Here is a 22,979-nt window from a genome sequence, read left to right as displayed (position 1 = left end):
CTAAAGGCGATTGTATATGATACTCGCTTCCACGTGGCAACAGAACTTTAAAAGCCAAAAATTTCTTCTTTCCCGTTTTACCCCTCTCGTCACTTTCATAAACTTTTGGCTTATTCATACCATTGCCCCCTGTAAGATACACTTTTTTTCACTTTGCCCCCTGAAACTTAAATCCTCTCAGTTTGCCACCTGAACTTCGCAAAGTTGTTGCAAAAGACCCTATGCCGTTAACTCTGTCAATTTTTCCGTTAAAATAGCTGACATGGCACCTATATGGCATGAGTGAGACCATTTTTTAGTTATGTAAGATCCATGTAGACAAGTAAAATTATAAAAAATTGACATAGATCTTATTATTTTTAGTTTAAAAATTCTTTTTTTTGTCCACATGGATTTTACATAACTAAAAAAGGGTCTCACTCATACCATATAGGTGTCACATCAGCTATTTTAACGGAAAAATTGACAGAGTTAACGGCATGGGGTCTTTTGCAATAACTTTGTGAAGTTCAGGTGGCAAACTGAGAGGATTTAAGTTTCAGGGGACAAAATGAAAAAAAGTGTATCTTACAGGGGGCAATAGTGTAAATAAGCCTAAACTTTTATTAACATTTTAAATTTTTTTTGAGAGGTAACATTTTAAGCTGATTATTAACTCTACAGTCTGTAGCCAGCGTTCTGTTCTGTGTTCTCTATATTCTCAGATGTATTATCAATTTCTTTGACACTAATTTTAATTACAATGCTGAAGTTCCCTCCAATGAATCAATGAATTGTTTTCACCTTGGTATTGCTTGTTAGTTTTTTTCCTTTTTGTGGGATATGTGGGTTTTCAAAAAAGCTTAATTATCGATTTACTATTCAAAACTGTAACTCATTCTCACTTTGCCACCTGAAAGTTTTTTTGTCCCATTTTACCTTGTTCCGTCAATAATTCCGTTAAAAATGATGACCTGGCCGTTAATGCAGACGTGGTGCGCTGGATGTGCGCCACGTGTCACATATTTTCTTATATTTTCTGATTTTTTTTATTTTCCTATTTTTATAAACTTTGAAAATTAATTAAAAATAACTCTGAACTTAGAAAAATACACAGAAAATTCCTATTGACTTGTCTTGACTAGTACTAATTTATTATGGGGTCAAAATACCAATTTTCCCTCTAAAAATTTTCAGAAAATTTGGAAAGTCCAAATTTATTTCTAGAAAATTAAAATACTCTTGACTCTTTGGAAATTCATAGGATAATCTCCCGAACTCCAAAAAGTATGAGGTCTGCACCGTTAGTCTTATAAAAACTAACAATACATTTCTCGTGAACACTTACTACCCAAAAGACTTCTCGATCTTAGAGGAAAATAAATTTCCCTATAAAATAAATTCTAGAAAAATTCTAGAATTTCTGTAAAGTCTCGAAATAATTCTCTAAAACAGGCTTTTGGTAATTTCCAAAATATTTTTGAGAATTTGTCCAAGAGTTTACGAAAATTCTAGAATTTATTTAATAGAGGGAAATTTATTTTAATTTTTTAGAAATAAATTTGGACTTTCTAATTTTTTTTTTTGGAAGTTTTACAGGGCAAATTGGTAATTTAACCTGATAGTAAATTAGTGCTAGTCAAGACGAGTCCGTCCGAATTTTTCGTGTATTTTTCTGAGTTCGGAGCTATTTTTAATTAGTTTTTAAAGTTTATAAAAATTAAAAAAAATCCAAAAATAAAAGCAAAGATGTGACACGTGGCGCACATCCAGCGCGCCACGTCAGCATTAACTTCCAGGTCATCATTTTTAACCGAATTGTTGACGAAACAAGGTAAAATGGGACACGAATGTAAGTTACAGGTGGTAATTTGGGACAAAAAAACTTTCAGGTGGCAAGTGGGAATGAGTTACAGTTTTGGGTGGTAAATCGATAATTAAGCCTTTCCAAAAATTCAGAAAATCCTAAATACATGTTTTTCTATTGCCATTTGATCATTAAGACCACATACCTCAATAAAACGAGGAAAAAAAAATATGGAAGTTATAAGCAAGGTGTTAAATTTTACCGAAAATTTCAATTTTTGGGGTGTCGAAATCCAAACCCAAATTTGTTAAATTTTCGGGATAATTTCGTTGAAATTATCGAAATTTCGCCGAAATCCTCGAAATTTTGCCGAAATTTTCGACCGTGAGATCTGGTTTTGGGTTTTGGAAGGCTGGGTTTTTGGAGAAAAATGGAGAAGTGGCAGGGGCGGCAGGGGGGAGATCGAGGGAAAAAGAGGGGGTGGCGGCAAGGCGGCAAGGCGGCAGGGGGAGATCGAGGGAGAGAGAGGTACGGGGCGACGGCAGGAGGAGATGCAGAGAGAAAGGATGAAGAAGAACTTAAGAAGAAAAAACAGGGGAGTTGCTGGAGCCTCGGGGGAAAAGAAAGGAAAGGGAAAGGAAGGAAAGGAAAAGAAAAGAAAAAAAGAAAAGGAAGGAAAGAAAAAAAAGAAAAAAAAAAGAAAAGGAAGGAAAGAAAAATAAGAAAAAAAAGAAAAATAAAAAGAAAAAAAAGGAAAAATAAAAAATAAAAAAGAGAAAAAAATTAAAAGGTTTAGGGTTGATTGGGGTTTGGGGCCTTTGGGTAATTGTAAAGAAAAAAATGGTTTGGGGTTTCGTTTAGTTGTTTTTAAATCCTAAACTAGTAAACTCTAATATATTTCTATATAAAAAATAATTTAAGATACCCTAAAGGGCCTAAACCCTAATATCATATACCATATCCTAAACAATATAGAATATAGATTAAAAAATATATAGGGTTTAGTGTACATATTATAGAGTATAGATAATATACTAATTTCATTTATTCATTATACTAATTTTATTTAACAGTATTTGTCTTCAGCGTGCATTATATTTATCTTATATCACATGAAACCTACTATATAATTTGGTTTCTTCAATATTTTTTATCAATTTAGTAGATAATATGATAAATAAACATATGGTAAAGTTTCATTCAAAATTTCCGTATTTTGATAGCAATTTCCGTCATTTCCGTCTAATTTTTGTCAAAATTTAAAAATCTTTGAAATTTTCGTCGAAATTTCCATCAAAATTTCCTCGAAACCCGAAATTTTATTCCTTGGTTATAAGGCACCCCATAATGTGGCAGAAAAAGCAAAAATAGAAAAATATCAAATACAGAAGAAAAAAAAAAAAAAGGGAGATCTTACATATGAAGCTACCTTTGGAAAAGAGTCTGAATTGAGTAAAAAGTAATATATGGGCTGGTTTTCTTTTTTGTGCTTTTTAATTATTGTGTTAACTACAGGCTACAGCACAATTACTTACAAAAAACAAAAAAAAATCACCTACAAGGCTACAAACTAGTGAATTATGGTTTGTGTTAAAAATGCGAAAAAGCACATAAAAAGAAATCAGTAAATTATAGTTGTCGCAATTAAGGGTGGCAAACTATTTATTTGCATTTGAATTTTGAAATTGGGGTTTTGCTTCCGATTCAAGCATATTGGTTGTGGTTTTTCTGATAGTTTTATTTTATGTCACCAATATATGTATAAGAGGTTGATTGATTCACAAGTTCCAATAAACATATTTCCAAATAGGTAATTTGGCACCAATTGGTTAAAAAATAGGAAATTATATGCAATTCATTTGTTTAAATGATTTTATGTTGCACTACCATTGTCTAACATATTTTGCATCAAATGGCTTAATTGGTATTTGTCAATAGTTAATTTGGGAATTTGTATCGATAGTTTTTGCTTTTTTTCCTACCAGTTTCTTTTACCTTTAGTTATACTAGCCTCTCCGTACTTGCTAACGCGAGTGCGAATAGGCTCTTTTTTTCGTCCATAAATGTAACGCTTCTTTATGTATACGTAATTTTCTTGCCATATTTTGATGTCTCTGGACACCACGTTAGTCTAAACTAATAGAAGATATTGTTCAACTTCTTCTTTATGGCTTCTTAATAGAAGACATTGTTCGACTGTTTCTTTATGGCTTCTTGTTAATGTTATCTGTTTCATAAAAAGTCTGTGTTAACGCGAATGCGAATAGGCTCTTTTTATTGCGCAAGCGTTCATATTTTAATATGAATAGTGTGCTCAATACGGTTGGCATATTGCTCTTTTTATTGGACATATATTAAATTCATTTGTATAAGTATCTCTAACAATTGACAAATACGTATTCGGTAATCCAATTTTATAGAACTCTATTTTTTCCATTACGTAAATGTTGATTGTGGTTTTATAATAAAGGGATTAATACCATTTTGCTCCCCAGACTATTACACTTGTATCAGTTTGCTCCCCAGACTTCTAATTTGAAAAATTAAGGACTCTGACTTTTTCAATTTTGCCAATTGAGGTTCTTCCGTCAATTTACACATTTTTTATCCAAATCTTTGAGGGCAAAATGGTCCCTTCCATTTATATTTTATCATTTTTTCCTCATGCATCATTTTTCATCTTTTATTTCTCGCTAAATTCTGGTTGATCATCTCGACATTTTAGATGAAAAATGTATAAATTGACGGAATAACCTTAATTGACAAAATTGAAAAAGTCAGGGTCCTTAATTTTCCAAATTAGAAGTCTGGGGAGCAAACTGATACATGTGTAATAGCCTGAGGAGCAAAATGACATTAATCCCTATAGTAAATTGTTTTCAGTTATAAACTACATATTCATTGGTCATTTTCTTTTCTATTGCTCATATGAACATACATGCAACACAATCTTTTTTGTAATATAAACTTTTATTTTGAATAAAAATACATACACTACCAAGGAAAAGAAACAAACTAACAATGTCAATGTGAATAAAGAATTTTTTTAATGAAAAACATACCTAATAAATTTGAACGTAAAAGTAATACTTTAAATCGAGTTAACATAATAAATGGAATCCTATACATCCTACAGCCACCTCGCACGACATAATATATGAAATTGCTCTCGAGGTCGTCTCACAACTCCTTTACAAATTTTCAACACGCAGTTTCCCCCCTCCTTCCCCTGGTAGAGAGACCCTGTAGAAAAAGAGAACTAAAAATTCAACAATAATATTGTCTAAGAAGGCACACAGATTGCAACCATTTATCCCAAATATTCACATTTTCCCATTGCCGGTGAAGTTGTTGGTCCAGATAAACGAATTTTCCAAGAAACAATAAAACCTGAAATAAAAGCCAAAATCCAGATAAAACAAATTCATAATTAAAAAAAATTCAAAGCAGAATAATAAAGCCCCAAAATTGCCCAAAACAACTAAGTGAATTAATCAAAAGTTGATTAAACATAAACCATTACCTAGAAAAACCATAATCCAAATCACAAAAACCCAATAAAATAGCTTCACAAAGGTTGGTAATCATCTGACACTACTCTTAAATGGTAACAAATTTCTGAGATGAGAGAGGAAGAAGTTGAAGTTGGGTAGAAATGGGAGGGACGAAGAAAATTGAAGACAACTAGTGGCTATAACTGTGTCTTCTTTGTTCTTTGTTTTACCGTTTTTCCCCAAACAAAATCTTTGAACCCAAGGTGCCTGAAAATGAAATACAACGATTACTAAATTAAGTATCAGAATAACCATCAATTATCATAAGAGAATACCTCTGGCTTGTTGGGGACAATTGCTCTCGAAGCCATTGCTTAAAAAAAAAAAAAAAAAAAACTTCTTTCTCTTCATTGTGGTTTGGTTCTTCTTAAGCTAGGATTCCATGAACGGAACCAAATCATTTGCAGCCTCAATGAACAACAGACTTGACCTTGTTTCTGAAAGAAAAGCCTTTTACAATTTGCACTGCTCAATAGTGGACTTACCAACTTTCTAGCATTGAATCCAAAAGCAACAAAAAGTAAACAGTATCAATACAGAGTAATGGTTTCATAAAGTAATCATGTAACAGAGTTCTGGTTTTTTATTCAAATAAACTGTTATAACAAATATGATTTATTTCTCCCTCATTATGTCCACCCAAAGTTTGATGCCTTTATCCTCAGAAAACTGTAAAACATGCAGTAGTCTGAAAAAGGATTTGTTCCTCAGTTTATTGGTCCTTGGAAAAGAATTAATGCATCTACCGAAAGAATGCCTGATATGGCTTGGAGCTATCATATGACAAAGTTTATTCGTTTATGCTAAAGAATGAAGAAAATTTGAAAACCTGAAAATGTGAGTAAGAGAAAACAGAGTCATGTGTTGTTGGTTGGTTGCTTGGCTTTCTTACACCAAATATAGAGCACCTTATCTGCAAGACTTAAGCTAAGGTTCCTCCAGGTAGAAGAACGGTTATCTTGCCATTTATTGTTATGGTAAAAGTTCATCATTTACATGTGAGGGTTACTTAAACATAGTTAAACAAAAACTGCAAAATGAAAGAATAACCTTAGAGTAGTTATGGACTGTGGCTGAACCCACGTTCTTTTTATACCGTTGAGAACAATTAAGATGTGAAATCTGGCAGTAAAAAATGAAGACAATAAAATTGACAAAAGAAAATTAAAAAAGATAAACAATACAAATGATTTTTCAGTTCCTTAATGCCAAAAGAAATAACACATTTCTCACCTGTGACGCAAACACCCCAAAAATTTGATTCTACCCAAAATCAAATCTCCTACATAAAATTAAAAAAAAAAAAAGGTAATCAAAACATGTAAACGATTGTCACCAGCAAGAAGAAACACTTGCAACCAAGGAGTGTAATTTCGATTTCGAGGAAATTTTCGATGGAAATTTCGACGGAAATTTTCGATGGAAATTTCGACGGAAATTTTCGAGGAAATTTCGATTAAAATTTCGATTTCGATAAAATTAGACAAAAACGACGGAAATTACTATCAAAATACGGAAATTTTGAATGAAACTTGACCATATGTTTATTTAACATATTATTTACTACATAGATAAAAAATATTGAAGAAACCAAATTATATAGTAAGTTTCATGTGATATAAGGTAAATATAATACGCGCTGGATGCAAATACTATTAGAAAAATGAGTCACTGATTAATAATTATATAAATAACACCTCATACCCTAAACCCTAAACTATATACCCTCTATATACCATATATCATGTAAGGCTATAACCCTCCATATACCCTATACCATGTAAGGCTATACCCTCTATATACCCTATAAGGCTATTCTCTCTATATACCCTATACCGTATATTATTAAATTTACTTAACCCTACCTTCTAAACCATAAACCATCAACAATAAACCACTCCCTAAACCCTAAATTATATTAAACTTATATACTTACAAACTTATATAAAATTATAAACTTAAATACTCCATAGTGTTATTTAGTTTATAAACTTATATCAAATTACTAAACCCATATTATAGTTTTTATAAAAAAAAAAAAAAAAAAAAAAGAAATTGTCGTAGCAGTAATGTTGGGGAGGGTTGGGAAATGTTAAAAATGCCGTAGCAGTAATTAATATTATATGCCAAATCAAATTTGGCAAAGCAGCAAACTAGGCTAACTAATCTAATAATTAATTAATTAATCTAATAATAATGGCTACAAAGTGCTGTTAGTTATAACATGATTTAAAATTTTAAAGTTGCATTCTACAGTAAAAGTCAGTCTACAATCCATAAGTCCATAACTAAACTATATTGGTTCCGGATCAAGGAAGCCCAAGTCCAAGACACAATCCAATCCATTCCGATCGGGATTTGGAAAAAAAATGAAAAATAAAAAAAGCAACTTAAAGTCTTAAACAAGACAAGAGGAGGAGGAGGACTGGAAGTCTGGAAGACACAGGAAGAGGACCGGCGAATCAGAGGAAAAGAGTGTGATAGCATGGTATAGCATAGGATCTAACTGATGGATACTCTTGGACCCTACATAGCGATGCTCAGATACTTGAAAGGAGTTGTGGGTGGATCTGGGACTGGACCCAAAAATCTTCCATACAACATCGGCGAAGCCTATCCCTCTGCTTGGGGCTCTTGGACTCACTTCCGGGGCACCTCCAAGGTCGGTCACCTTCTCTTTTTGTCTGTGTTTTATGATTTTATCATGGATTCGAAATTTCGCCAAATTGCGCCGAAATTTGGGTGAAATTTCGCCAAATTTCGCCGAAATTTAGGTGAAATTTCGCCGAAAATTTACAAAAATACATTTGTGGCAGCTTCGAAATTTTGGCCGAAATTTAAGCGAAATTTCGGCGAAATTTTTGAAATTTCGCCGAAAAATTACCGAAAATTAAAGGTAGTGTGATAAAATTTCGGGATCCCTAAAAAACGAAAATTTCGCCGAAATTTTCGAAATTTCACTCCTTGCTTGCAACAAATAGAACGCGTTTTGTTTTTTATTTTTATTTTTTATTAAATCAAGGGTATTTTTGAAATTCACAAATTTAACCATTCTACTCCCCCTTCTCACTTTATTTATATAGATTTTAAGCCAAACTTGAAGCCTTTGTGGTACAATTGTACCACTGTCAGCAACCTGTCCTAAAAAAATAAAACAAAAATCAAATAAATTAACTTTGACCAACACCTTTATCTACCAACTACAAGTTGCTGTATGTTTCTACAATCTGTGTTTTCACGTTGTCATTTGTTTTCCTTTGCACATTGTTGTCCTTACTTTTCCCTTTGTACTTTGCTAATTTTCTACTTTCTATATCTTTGCTAAATTTATTCTCTATGTTACTTTCTAAATAGTTCTTCTCTTTGTTTTTCTATTTTTGATTGACAGTAGTTGTACTCACTCATTTGAAGAATTTAGAATCTTTGTTGGCATGCAGCCTAATAAGTTGGAGCTTCATATCAAACTTTGGGGTAATTTTATGTGAAATACAATTTTAAAGCTTATTTTAGATTTTTTTTTTTTAAATTTAAGTCCTGATTGTATTTGAGAATCTTACTTGAACCCTCAAACATAAATCTATTTCTTATATTGAATGAACTTGATGTTCACAACAATTGTAGACCTGGTCGCCTAACACTAATGTCATACTGCAACTGTATTTCATGAAAGTGGCTAGCTAAACGAATGTAATAAAATATAGTAGAATATCATGTTAAACGAAATGACGATTAATAAGGGGTGGCATTCGATCGGTTACCGAACCGAGAGCTCTCAACCGTCAACCGACCGAGGCCAGGCGGAATACCAACCTGCCAATCGCATTTGATCCAACGGTGGTCTGTTTTCGACTGTGTCGAAGGCGGTCAATAAACTTTGGAGGCGGTCAGAGTCAGAATAGAGGTTTGAGAGAGAAGAGAGAGATGCATACATAGACAGATCGAGAAGAAGATGATGCGACTCACCCAGTCACTGTCGCAACCACTCCCCGGAGCTTCGCCGCTGCCAAGCCCGAGCTTACTGTCCAGTCATCCACCTTCGCGGAAGAAGAAGTATAGAAGAAGATATGAAGAAGAATACAAGAGCAAGAAGCAGTAGTAGCAGGAGAAGAATAAGCAGTAGCAGCCAGCAACAGGAGAAGAAGAAGAAGAAGCATCAGCTGAAGAAGAAGAAGATGAAGCATGTCGCTCGGTATTGGTGTGCCGAAGGTTTGGGATTTCCAAACCTCCACCGACATGGGTCAGTTCGGTAGAGAACCGCCTCCGTCGATGGCAAATCCAACGGTTCGGTTGTTTCCTGTTGTTTCTTGGTGGGTGCCGGTTTGTTGGATCATTATGTTGCTAAAGCGATTCTTTCATTTAATTAATGTGGCATGTTAATAATTAGTAAACCATTGTAAAAACTTTTAGGAAGATATAAAAGTTAGCATATATATTTTTTTTTTAATTCAAAAGCTCTAAAACTACGTTGACAAACGCGCGTATGTGTTTTAACAAAACAGTGTTAAGCTCTCGGTACTGCAGTGCAAATTTTTTTTTTCCCTATTTTTTACATGTTTTTTTATCATTTTTTTGTTGGGTCTTATTTGAGTGTATTTAGGCATGATTTAGTATGTTACTATGTTTTAGGAGATTTATAAAGTTAAGATTTAGAATTTTGATTTTTTTTTAAAAATTGTGTAAGTGTAACTGCACTGCAAATAAGTGCTACTGTAGTGCAGTATTGAGCGCTTGACACATTTTTTTGTTTTTAAGCGTGAAAATCCACCGTATGGTGATTTTTGAAGGGGTAAAGTATAGATTATGGGCTTTTTAGTTGAAAACCGTTAAATAATTCATATTGCATTGTTGACAAATAGTCATCATTGTTTTAAGTTTGTATTTTTTGGTAACCGAGGGTATCCTGGGTCAGCTTTCGCGTACCAAACTAATCCATTGGGCCGATCAAAGGCAGGCAATCCATGCCAGCCCTAGGGGATTCACAATGGATTTTAACTCCCTTGCTGCCTGGCTCCAAGGGTCGAAGTTTAAGTTAATCTTATGATTGAGTTTGTAGCTAGTGTAGAATTAATCAAAACCCTCTGCAGTGATTGTGTAATTGATAATTCCCTTCCAGATATTCATCACAAGACCTTTCAAAAAAAAAAAAAAACACCATACAAAATTCAAATAATTAACCATTGGCATATGAAGGTTTGATCCATGCATCAAAATAATTACAGTCAATTAATTTACTATCGGATATGAAAACTTTCGATTGTAAAATTTTAAATTATGTTGGTAGAATTGACACTACTATCAATTTATTAAATTTTTTATATTGTGTTCACAAAAAGAAATTGTCTCCATTATTTCGAAAATAATTGGTTTTACAAATGACCTACTAATTTTTTAAAGGGGTTTTTTTTTTTTTTTTAAGTCCAGTTGAAAAATAAGGTTGATAACTCAGTCCATTGTCACACCCCAATCTAGGATTAAGAGTAAATCTCATATTAAGGTGTGAATCACCCTCTAATTATAAAATTAACTACTATAATCAAAATGTGACGGAGGAAAAAATATGATAAATAGAAATAAACTTCGTACTATTATTGTAACTATTTTTCCAGAAAGATTTCAGATTTTTCAATTTCAAACCAACTTCAATTTCCTTCGATTCTAACACCCCAATAAGTTCCAATGACTAAGAAATGATAAAATATAACTTATTTGTCAATTAAAATCAAAGAAAACACAACCCAATAAATTAAAATTCATAAACCCAAAATCTGAAAATTGATCACTATACCCCAACACGAAACCTCCTTCATTTCTCCTTCAATTCCTATGTGTTTGTGATCCTATAAACTTCTCTAACCTCCATGTGAACCTCACCAAAACCAGAAAATTAATCAACCTCAAATTAAATTCTAAAGAAAACAGAGGGTTAATGGAAAATCCATCTTAATTTACCTTCTCTCTCTCTCTCTCTCTTCTTTTTCTCTATGTTTTCGGTTTAGTCTAAGTTGAGCTGCTCTAACTTTTGTTTAAAAATCCCAGCCTTATAATATCACACACACTCACTTTCTGCACCGCCCAGCCACCCTTCAACACCAATTACAAGCTTTCCTCCTAATGAAGGAAAGCTAGATTCTAAACCTATCACGTCCAGCCACTTCATTCATTTTTTTTTTTTAACTAAATATGTATACATAATATAAATATAAACATAACGATAATTGTAATTGATATAATTAATTGAACAATTTTTATTTTACAAAAATCTAGGTTATTACACATTTACACCCACGCACTATAGTGCGCTCCCAGCCCAATCCACTTCAATGAAATGTGCACGACATAAAATCTACCGAGTGCTCGACACCTTTCATAGAGTGCTCGGCAATTGCCACTGTGCAACAGTAGCTATTTGAGTAGCATAAAAATAATACTTATAGATATACCTATATCTTTTCTTATATAAACATGTCAAAAACTAATGAAAGCAGTATAAAACACACAATTCAAGCTTGTGGAGTCACATCCACTTGTATTATAATGTAAAAATAACTGTTACTAATTCACCCGTGTTAATAATTGTCACTGTTTGACAGCAGCAATTTGCCTAATCTAAAAAAAACATATGCCAAGTGCTCGGCACAAAAAACACAGAAAAAGTTATTAAGTGGGCTTATTTGTCAAAAATTGGACCTATTTGTCATTGCAATATTTTATGTGGATTTATTTATCATTAAAGGCTGTAAAATGAACTTTAAAATCATTTACAATTTTTTAGGGTTTTTTTTTAAAGTCTATTTTTAAAAAGCTACTGTTCATACAACCCACCCACTATGAAATACTGTAGCAGTCCACTTTTTAAAAATCTACTATTCATACAGCCCACCCGCTACAGTATTTCACTGTAGTGGCCCACTTTTAAAAAATCGGTGCTGCAGTAACGATGTTACTATAGCGAACTACAATGTTTTTTAAAAATGCCACTTTTTTTCCTTCTTCAATTTTTTTTTTCTTCATTTCAGTGCCAATTGGTACACAAACTACCCAAAAAAAAAAAATCATAATTTAGGTATTTTTCATTCCATAAATATGTTAAATAATAACCAACAAAAAATCAAGATGAGACATTCATAATCTTTTGCGTTTTAATAGTAAATTTAATTGTTACTATCAAATAGTAACATTTATTGCTACTATTCAATAGTAAGAATCACCTATTGTTACTGTCCGGCAGTGACAATTGTCATACCTCAAACCCTGGGCATGCGACAGAGGCACCCTCTCTGAGTATCCCGAGAGATTAATGCCAAACAAACCGGCGTTAGTCCCCCAAGACTCTCAGGAAGGGTTGAGCCTTTTTAATTTAAATGGATCGGGTTAGATCAGAGTACTCTTTATACAACATGATCTTTAAGGAAATAATAAGATAAAAAATAATAGTAATCAAAATATAGATTAACCAACTCGCTAAAGTGGAATAATTAAATCAATACCCCAGAAGGGAATTACCAAAATAAGTAAAACCCACAAAAGTTTACAAAATGATTAAACCAAATTATTATTGTTCAAAAGGGATTCTCAACATAAAACACACGTGGGAAAGTAAGAACCACTGAGATAACAAAAGACATGACAATAGAGACCTTGAGACACTCGACAAGAGAATCCAAGCTACGCACCCTTTCAGTCAAGATCTCTTTCAAGAGGCAAATTTCCATAAGCAATGGAAAAGGAAACAAAACAAAGAAAGTAAAAGGTAAGCATCACATACGATTATAACTTCCCTCAGGCGTCCCTCAGGAGACCCTGCTAGGTTTGAAAAACCTTTAAAAAATTTCCCTGTGAAAGATTGATTTCCAAAATCCCAAAACATTTCCACAAAATCGATTTAATTACTCAGTTGCAGCAGTATATGGTAAATATGCATAAAAACCCATAAATAATAATAACTCAAATGGTCAATATATATACATTAGGTACAACTACAGCCAACTATAATAAAAGAAAATAGCATCCATAGCTAGTGTGTTCTAGTAAACAGAAATAAGAACTCGCAATTGAGAAACCGTATTTACTACCACCTGATCAATCATGGGTCCCGTTTCGCACAAGCACACATAGCCATGTGTTAGCCTGGCTAGACTCACCATAATATACATATCAATTCTTTTAGAAGGTTTAGGGATTTGAACCCAAGGTCACGTACTACGCTACCCAAACTCTCAGACCAAAACACAATAATAATAGCATGTTATAACAGTTTAAAAACTACACATACACACACAAAGTCCATAGTCAGGAATGTAGGATAAATCCCCCTACCTAGAATCAAATGCTCTTCAAATATTCTCTTCCACAAGACTTCCACGTTTTCGCACGGTCCTATCTTGGCAAATTCTTCGTAATTAGACAATACGTACGGCAACCCTTAACCTTTTAATAACTCGGCAACTAGGTAATACGATAGAAACACAATCGACAAGAGAAAACAAACTCTAAGTTAAAGATGATTAACAATAAGGGAAGACGGTATGACTTTTCCTTTAGTCACACGTCGCTAGTTTCTAGTCCTAGGTGGACTAAATTCTACTCTTTAGAATTTTCTTAAGGGTTCACAAGTTTCAAGTTTTTTTTTTAAAGTCAAACCAATTGATTATTTGCTTTTACTCAAAGTAATTCCTCAAAATAATTTAGATTAATCCAACATAATTTCTGCAATAGAAACTTGCTATCCTAGCATACTAATCACCTTTAATTAAACAAATAAGTCTCCAAAGATAAGGCTAGATATGCTTAATTAATAAATAAATCCTACTTAATTAATCTAAGCATGCATTCTAAAATTAAAGCCTAAAAATAAATAAATAAAACAGAAATATTAAAATACTTACCCGGTTGTAGACCTCCAAAGCTAGACTCCACTCCTAGGGTCTCCTCCTTGCACTCCCAAAACTTTAAATTATGAGAAGTTTATTCTCCTTTGGTATGCCTCTTCTTAGAGAGACTCCTAAATAAACAAAGAGTGAGCAACTCTAACTTCACTTGGTGGTGCAAGAGAAAATGAGGGACAAAGGTCTCTATTTATAGGCATTAGAGGGTTGGAAGAAGTTGTAAATCTTCAATGTGCCACAAATTGCATTAGAAATGCTCAAAAGAAGGCTGAAAATCGAATTGGGTTGGAGAAAAACCCACTGGTCGCACACAATGAGAGACGAAACGGGTGGGCTGACCCGGTTGACAAAACACGCGGGTCAAATTAACCCGGATGAATAGTGTCCGACATTTAAAGGAACAGATAGTCTAGATCGTCCGGGTTTAATGAGCTTCGACGCTCCAGATTAAAACGCGTGATCCGATCTAGTGAAACGCGCTCACAGAAGCTCACGTGAGCTCATCTACCTCTCACCCACTGCATCAGTGGGAGCGGTACCAAACGCGTTGCGTGTCAGTCCAGTCAGCAAACCAATTTAGTTATTTTCTTTTTCTATTTTTCTATTTTCTCCAAACTTCATAAAATCACTAAAAATAGCTCGGGACTCTATATAATTCCCCAAAAATTCCTATGAACTCGTAGTAATTAATCCTAATTTCCTGTAACCTCAAAACAACAAATTGATCTCCAGAAAAATTAAAGAAAATTCACTCCAATGAATTTAATTCTCAAAAATTAATTCCAATTTGATAACCACCAAAATTACACGACATTTTTTGCAGTGTTTTTCAAGTTTCCTTTTATCCTTACTTACAAGTAAGTAACGTGTTATTTTGCTTAGGTTGTATTTGTGGTTTCTTTGATCTTCTTTTTCTTTTTTTATTTTCTTCTTATTTGATTTTTCTTCATCTTTTATCCTTCTTCATCATCAATCTTCGATCTTCTTCTTCTTCTTCATCTCATCTTTTTCTTCGATTTTTTTTTTTTTAACACCAAGCCCTCCATGATTGTGGTTCTTGTTTTTCTTCCACATTTTTCTACCTAAGTAAGAGGTGATGAAACCATTGGTGTATATACCTCAAAAGGAAGTTGGTAATTATACATTTTTCTTGACCTGAGCGATAGGTATCTTCTTATTTTTCTTCTTTTGTTTTATATACCTGAGTCCAAGGTATTGGTGTTTGTATTTATATATTTTAGTGCTTGTATTGTGTTGGATTTGTTATATTTTTATTAGATATTTCTCTCATTTTTTTTACCCAAAGTGGAGGCTTACTGCGTTCCTTTTTTTTTTTTTATCTATATTATATGTATATTGGGTGTTTAATTTTTTTGTATTTGAGTGTTTATATGTTGATGTTCATAATTGATAACAATGTTTTGTTTTGAATTGGATGCATGAATCATGAAATTTCATCAATTAAAATATTCAAAATTAGGAGTAATAAATGCCTCAAATTATGGATATTTAAATATTGCATGCTCAAATTGGAGCAATGACATCTTTTGTAAATATCCACAAATTCATGTCTAAGCTATTATCTCACGTGGAAAAAAAAAACCCCCACACACATTTATTTACATACTGGGCATACTCTAAAATGGGGTACAAAATAATGTTATATCTAAAATACCCTTAAGTGTTCATTAAACAAGAAAAGACATAAAGTAATTGAAAATTAGACCAATAAGCTTCCTAGCACAAGCACAACCACCATATAAAATACCTTCTAGTCATCTAAAACTAGCTAATAGCCCAAGTCAATGCACATGATCAAGCTATATAATCAAAGTTCATGCTTAACAGTGTGGAACTTACTGCAACTTTTGTTTACCATTTCTGGAAAGACCACCTATTTGTTCGTTTACCAGGTTCGCATTACCAAGGCAATTGCTATATAATCAAAGTCCATGCTTAAAAGACTCCCCACCGTTATCAACACGAATCTTTTTAATATTTGGATCGAATTGGGTTTCAACAAAAGCAAAAAAAGATTTGAGTAAGCCTGCAGTTTCAGATTTAAAACTATCAAATAAACTCATTGTTTGTACTATGAATTTCAAATGAAGAGGTCATTTGAGCCCAAAAGAGTTAGTAGGCCAAAGTCTGAAGCCCAGATTCAAGGCCCAAATCCCCAAGGCCCAAGTCTTTAGTAAGCTTGAATAATCCTGGCGAACAAAACTTCTTCTTAGCTACATCAAGCCGAGAAGATTAATAAAGGACTAAGCATATGAAGACACGTGTCTTCGAAAGCTGACAAGTACTGGATGACAGCTGTCATGGAAGGATAAGTACAAAGGCCCAAGCTTGCTCAGTACCCTACACGTGGGGTGATCCAAGTGCACTTTGTTTAGGGTTTTCAGAGCCCATTCAAGTATAAATAGAAAAGATACGGCCAAAGAAAGGGCTCTCTCACAACACACACACACAAAAACTCTCTGCAATTCGCATATTCCTGACAATGGCCTGACTCATTACTTCATTTTGTCTGCTTCTCGAACTTTTCAGAGTTTATTCTTCATTTAATTTTTAGTTATATATTAAGAATGGTGGTCTCTCTGATCCAATTTTGTGTATTTAATTGGTCCGAGTTTGCTTTTATTAGCATTTATTTCTTAGTTTGGCTTTAATTTCCTTCATTGAATGTATATCTCTCCTGATATTTGAACATCAATTAAAGCGGAGATTTGAATTGAATCATTTACATTTATTGCATCTTTTTGTTTCCATTTTTAGTTTATGTGTGGATTACTCGCTCAAACTTGGCTACATTTTTGAAGAAGTTCACAATTCCTTGATCGGCTAGATCCAGAGTTTCTTCAGTTTTCTCTTAATTTCTTATTCATTCAAGTTTGATTAATCATACACTTTATTGCACACACTATGGACACTTCTTAAGCAAGCATCAAAGCGTCAACAAACACTCATCAAGTATTAATAACACTTTAAAGTCCTGGAATGCCCAGGTAGTGAAAAGAATCCAGCGCGATCGTTTAGTTAGAAGTCAATTTTCATTATCTTTCTTTTATTTTTATATCTCATTTAGGAACCGTTTGGCACTGCTTTTAGAATTGACAAAAGCGCTTTCAAATTAGTAAAAACGCTTTTGGTTGCAACACTACTTGGTGGCACACCCTTTATTTTCAGTACACTTGCATCCAGATTTGCGTATGCTATGAGCTTAACGAATCCCGGCTTGACACGTGGTGGGAAGCATTTTTAGCCATAACACCCATGTGCAACGTGTGAAGTACGTTATCAATAATCGTTAAAAAACAGCGAACTCTCGAATGGGTGGCAACCTATGGGAACCCATATGTCACAATAGAGTTCAAGAGGATGAGTACTAGAAATAGAACTTAAATGTTAATCTGGTTTGTCGAGCAAAAGGACAAGTATTACAAAATTTATTGGAATCAAATTAAAGAAATTGCAGGAAATTGTTTAGATAAAAATTTTAGACGAGCACTAAAAGGATGACCAAGCCGCTAATGCAACAAATCATTGGGAGGAGGTAAAGTTGAGAGAAACTGGAGAAGGTGGAGGAGATGAAGCAGCTAGTCTCATCACACCAAAAACATTAATACGCTCACAAAGTACTCAAGACTCATGTCTAACAAAAGCATGCACATTTTTATATATCCACAAAGCCTTTATAGTCACGCTATTTTAACCATATATCATCTACTGAACACAAGAAGTAGTCCCTGGCCAACAAAAAAAAAAACAAAAGAAAAAACAAAGAAGTAGTCGAAAGTGAGTTGAGAAATTGTGGCACAATAGTAATTTTGTATCTTTTAAATGAATTAATTTTATTACCTTGTCCCAATTGAGTTGAAGGAGGCAATGGTAAAGTGGTAACATGCATTATTGTAAATATGATAGTTGTTATGTTTATTTATTCATTTTCATTTACTGGGAGAGGGATTATTTGAATTAACTTGAGATATATGTCACCCAACATTGATGAGAGTGATTGCTTAGTATAAACATTCATATAGAGTGACCAAAAATTACAATATCATTAATTTGTCACAAATTAATAACATTTATTAATGAGCTAGAACGCAAAGTCATGAAAAGGACGTACCCCTAAGAAGACTCATATTTTCGATCTTATTTCTATTTTATCAAGTACAATAGAAGAGCTCAAACCAAAAAACAAAAAACTACATTAAAAGAGCAAATGAAGATCAAGGACAAATTCTTATTGTTCCTTATTCTTTTTCCCATATGCAGGGAGTGACAGAAGCAGGACCTAAGGACCTTCATAAGACCAAAATGTACTGGAAGAGAAGAGACCAAGTACACGATTGATGTACTACCTAATGCTATAAGCATTTTTATCACTGAAAATTTTATGGTACAAACTTGTATGACATACAAATACATTTTTAATTAACTTTTAGATTTTGATGAGTTCTTTTTTCTATACTAAAGTATTGATTTGAGAACCCTTAATTAGATTTTTTGTAAGTCATATGAATTCATACCATAAATCAACTCTTCGATCACTATTCAATGCCTAGCATTTTTCTGAACATGATGACAAATTCATAAACCTTTTCTGAGTCTGGAATGATTTTGGCTACTGTCTTTCTCTCCATGCACCTCTTAATCCAAGCTGAGAATTTTGGGCAGTGATCTGCAACCTTAAAGTTCCCAAATTTCTCATAGGCAGGAAACCAACAGGTTAGAGGGATGGCTATGATGTCAACGAAACCAAAGGCATCTCCCCCAAAGAAATCCTTGTCTCCCAGAGCACCCTCTAGCTGCTTTATAATCTCTATGAAGTCCTTCTTGGCCACCTCTAGCTATCTCTTCTCCTTTGCTCTTCCATATATTGCTTCCGGCATCGAAAACCTTCATGCACACCATGAGAGTCAGACATGCATGCAGACACATAATGTTATGAGGGTAATCATTTATTACCATATATCTTACATGATATATTGTGAAACTGAAAATGATAAAACTTCATAAAATGACACACTTTAATGAGGTTCTAACCATTTGAATCATATTTTGAAAAGTTAATAAATTTTAACCCTTTCAGGCAGCAAAATAATAGAACTACCCAACAAGTCAAGTTGGCCAAGGAGATGGTCGAAATCGTTGAATGTATATAACAATTTAGAGTTGAGAATGTCGAGATTGAAGTTGAGTTGGTTGAATGTATATAATTTATATGTGAAACAATTGGTTCAAAAATGCCCAAATTAAGAGTTGAAATTGTTAACTTTTTTCAAAAAGTTTTCCAGAAACAATTCACCTCATCAATAGTCTATTTAATTATATTACATGTTAGACTATTTGATAAGAACGAGTTATATTATATATAATTGAATTACACAAATGCGAGACTGTAGAAATTTCAGAAAATTAAAAGCTAAATCAAATTGATCGTGACCACAAAAGTATAAGAATTCATATTAATTTCTTACATATATGTGCCTACATACATGTATAGCATATATTATTAATTATAAAAAATAAATAACCAACCTTTTTGTCAATGAAGTCGGCCCAGAACCTGGCTTGAGCTCGAGCATAAGGACAAGGTGGGAGGAGTGGTGGGGAAGACCAGGTTTCATCAATGTAACCAACTATGATTGTGGACTCACAGAGTGGTTTTTCATTGTGCAGCAGCACTGGCACCTTTGCATAAATTGGGTTTGATGTCAGCAGCAATTCACTCTTACCCCCAAGCAAGTCCTCTGCTCTGTCTTCATGTTCAATGCCCTTCTCCTCCAACGCAATTTTGACCCTCATGCAAAATGGGCTGACCCAGCAGTCCAAAAGACAACCTTTCCCTTTGACATCTTTTAGCTATATGATTATGTATCACTTCTCTCTTTGTGATCTCTTCTATAACTTGTTGTATCAAAATGAGTTATGGATTTGGAAATTTATAGAAAATGTGATTCATAGGAGATGTAATTTTCGATGTTTGTAATGCATATGGGGTCTTAGTTTTGCCCTTCGAAGAGAGGCTACACTCTTGTGATTTTCATTATTTAATATATGTTCACTAGGGTTGTGTAGTTGGAACACTTTGGACAACTAAGGCTTTGTCTTAGAGTACAGAGTATATATATACCAGCCGGCTCATAGGGGAGGTTTAGTAATTTAGACATGGAAACAAGAAATTAATGTGTATGCTATATATATATATATAAGGAAATTACAGATTTGGTCCACTTATTTTACACTTAGTTCAATTTTGGTCCACGATTTTTTTTAAGTTCTGTTTTGGTCCACTAATTGTTTCACTTGTTTAATAAAGGTCCAGATTTGTGACTTTAAATCCTTTGGGTTGTGTTTTCTTCAATTATAATTGAAGTATAAGTTATATTTCATCATTTCTTAGTCATAGAAACCAATTTGGAGTATTAGAATCTAAGATAATTGATATTGGGTAAAATTTGAAAAATTGGCAGTTTCGGGTACCCTACTTTGGGGTCAATTATCTTGATTTTTAGAACTCTAATTTGAATGATCTTTACATGGTTGTAAAGAAGAGATGCATAGCTTTTAAACAAGTATATGTTTACTGAATTTGGGTGAGATTTGATAGGGTAAAAGGCAGGCTAAATTTGAGAAAACAAATCTGGACCTTTATTGAACAAGTGGAACAATTAGTGGACCAAAACAGAACTTAAAAAAGATTGTGGACCAAAATTGAACTAAGTATAAAATAAGTAGACTAAATCTGTAATTTCCTCTATATATATATATTTGTTTAGCCAAAGTATATTTTAGAGTTATGCATATATTTATATATATGGTGTGACTTTAATTATAGTAATAGTTGCAGTTTGGGCAGAGGCTCAATTGCTAAAGGTTGGATTGTATGTTGTAGCACTTTTTTTTTGTCTGAAAGGGCTTTAAGGATTGAAATGCCACAACATGCATACCGCTGCACTACTATGGCTAGCTATCCCACTCATGGAAATCATCTGGTCAAAAGGAATATATCCAACGGTTATGGTTTGAACAAGCAAATTAAGCTCTACCTGGCGCATATCTCAAGTCTAAGAACCACGGCCGTTGGATGGTAATACAAAGTAGGTGCGGCCCATTGCTTTTGATATTGGATAAAAAACCCATTTATTTTCAAGTCAGCAATTCACAATTGCCTTTCAAGATAAAAAAAATAGAAATAAATTGAAAATTCATAATTTATGGCATTTATTAAGGTCCATTGATTTTAACTACTAAATTTTAATAATTTGTTAGTTTATGTATCAAAATTAAATAACATTTTAGATTAGGTACTAATTGAAAAGTCAAACAAATAAATAAAATAAAAGATATTATAATTTACAAATATTACATCACATGCCACTACAATAAAAAAAATAAAAATAATATTACATCACAAATATTACATTAATTTATACTATATTGTATTTAAAAAAAAATCAATTCAGTCACAACTTAACTGTGACTGTCTTGGTAAATTGAAAGAGACAACTCACACCACTATATTATGTATTATTTTGAGTAAAAATATTGTTTTGACCTCTATTTATACTATATTAAAATATAATTTCTCTAAAACAAATTCAATTAAGTCACAACTTAATTGTGACTGTCTCACAACTTAGATGTGACTGTCGTTCAGTCACAACTAAATTTGAAGTTGTGAGTGTCGTACAGTCACAACTAAATGTGAAATTGAGACTACATTAACAAATTTTCAAGATAATATAAAAGCCTCAAGGGCAATTTTGTCAAAACCTTATAAATTTTAACTAACATCCATCATATATTCATATGTAGGGCAAAGGACAAAAATGTCAAATGGAAAAGGCTCAAATCAAAGGGCCAATACGTTTGTGATCCAATCTAAAAAACTATATTTAAATTTAGTAGTTCAATTGAAATATTATATGGTCTTCATGCTATACCAAAAAATTATTAAGATTTAGTATTTAATCCTAATTTTCTACATTTATTATTCTTAATTCATGATACATGCTCCAATTCAAAAAAATATTATTTGAGCAATTATGAACATCATCATATTAAAACCAAATACCATAAACAAGTTAAACACACAATATCCACCTATTAGATAGGAAAAAAAAAAAACCCAATATTCTCATATCTATTGCCCTTTTCTTCTTCCTTGCTTTGTTTTTTTTTTTTTTTCCTTTTTCCTGATGCAAATTTGAGAATAAAATTATAACATAAAGTGCAACCTAATGAAGCCAGTCAATATAGTTTGTATTGACTTGGGCCATCCGGTCCTTGCGGCTTGTGGATAGGGATGAACTTCATTAGAGACTAAGTCACATGGTAGGAAGAAGAAAAAAAATGAAAAAAAGAACAAGCCAAGCAAGGAAGAAGAAAAGAAGAAAATGGTGTTAGACTTAAGAGAGCTGGAGATAGTGAGGGAGGAGTAGGGCTGCCCATTGGTTTGGTATTTACCGAACCGATCGACTACCGACCGAAATTTTTTAGTTTGGTAAATCGATTTTAACAAGCCGAAAATCGAAAATCCGAAACCAAAAAATTACCGAAAAAGTTGGTTTGGTTTTGGTAAAAACCGAAAAAAGTTGGTAAACCGACCGATTACCGAAAATTATGACCGAAAGCAACTGAATCGATTATTACCGAAAAAATCGAAATATATACCGAAAAATCCGAAACAATTACCGAAATTTAGTTATATATATATTTATATGTAATATTATTACATTAATA

General features: G+C 33.0%; 2 pseudogenes across 1 annotated transcript in view; one reads left to right on the top strand and one right to left on the bottom strand.

Annotated features, from left to right (window-relative positions):
- Positions 1–22,979, top strand: part of LOC147291707 (putative disease resistance RPP13-like protein 1 pseudogene) — a 54,574-nt pseudogene that overhangs the window by 17,542 nt on the left and 14,053 nt on the right. The window lies entirely within an intron of this gene.
- LOC147291708 (putative glutathione S-transferase parC) lies at positions 18,782–20,078 on the bottom strand (annotated as a pseudogene).

Source organism: Dryas octopetala, chromosome 3 (assembly GCF_963921425.1).
Source record: "Dryas octopetala chromosome 3, drDryOcto1.1, whole genome shotgun sequence".
Taxonomy (NCBI): Eukaryota; Viridiplantae; Streptophyta; class Magnoliopsida; order Rosales; family Rosaceae; genus Dryas; species Dryas octopetala.
The sequence above is the reverse complement of the archived record's forward strand: the minus strand, read 5'-3'. Positions and strand labels throughout refer to the sequence as shown.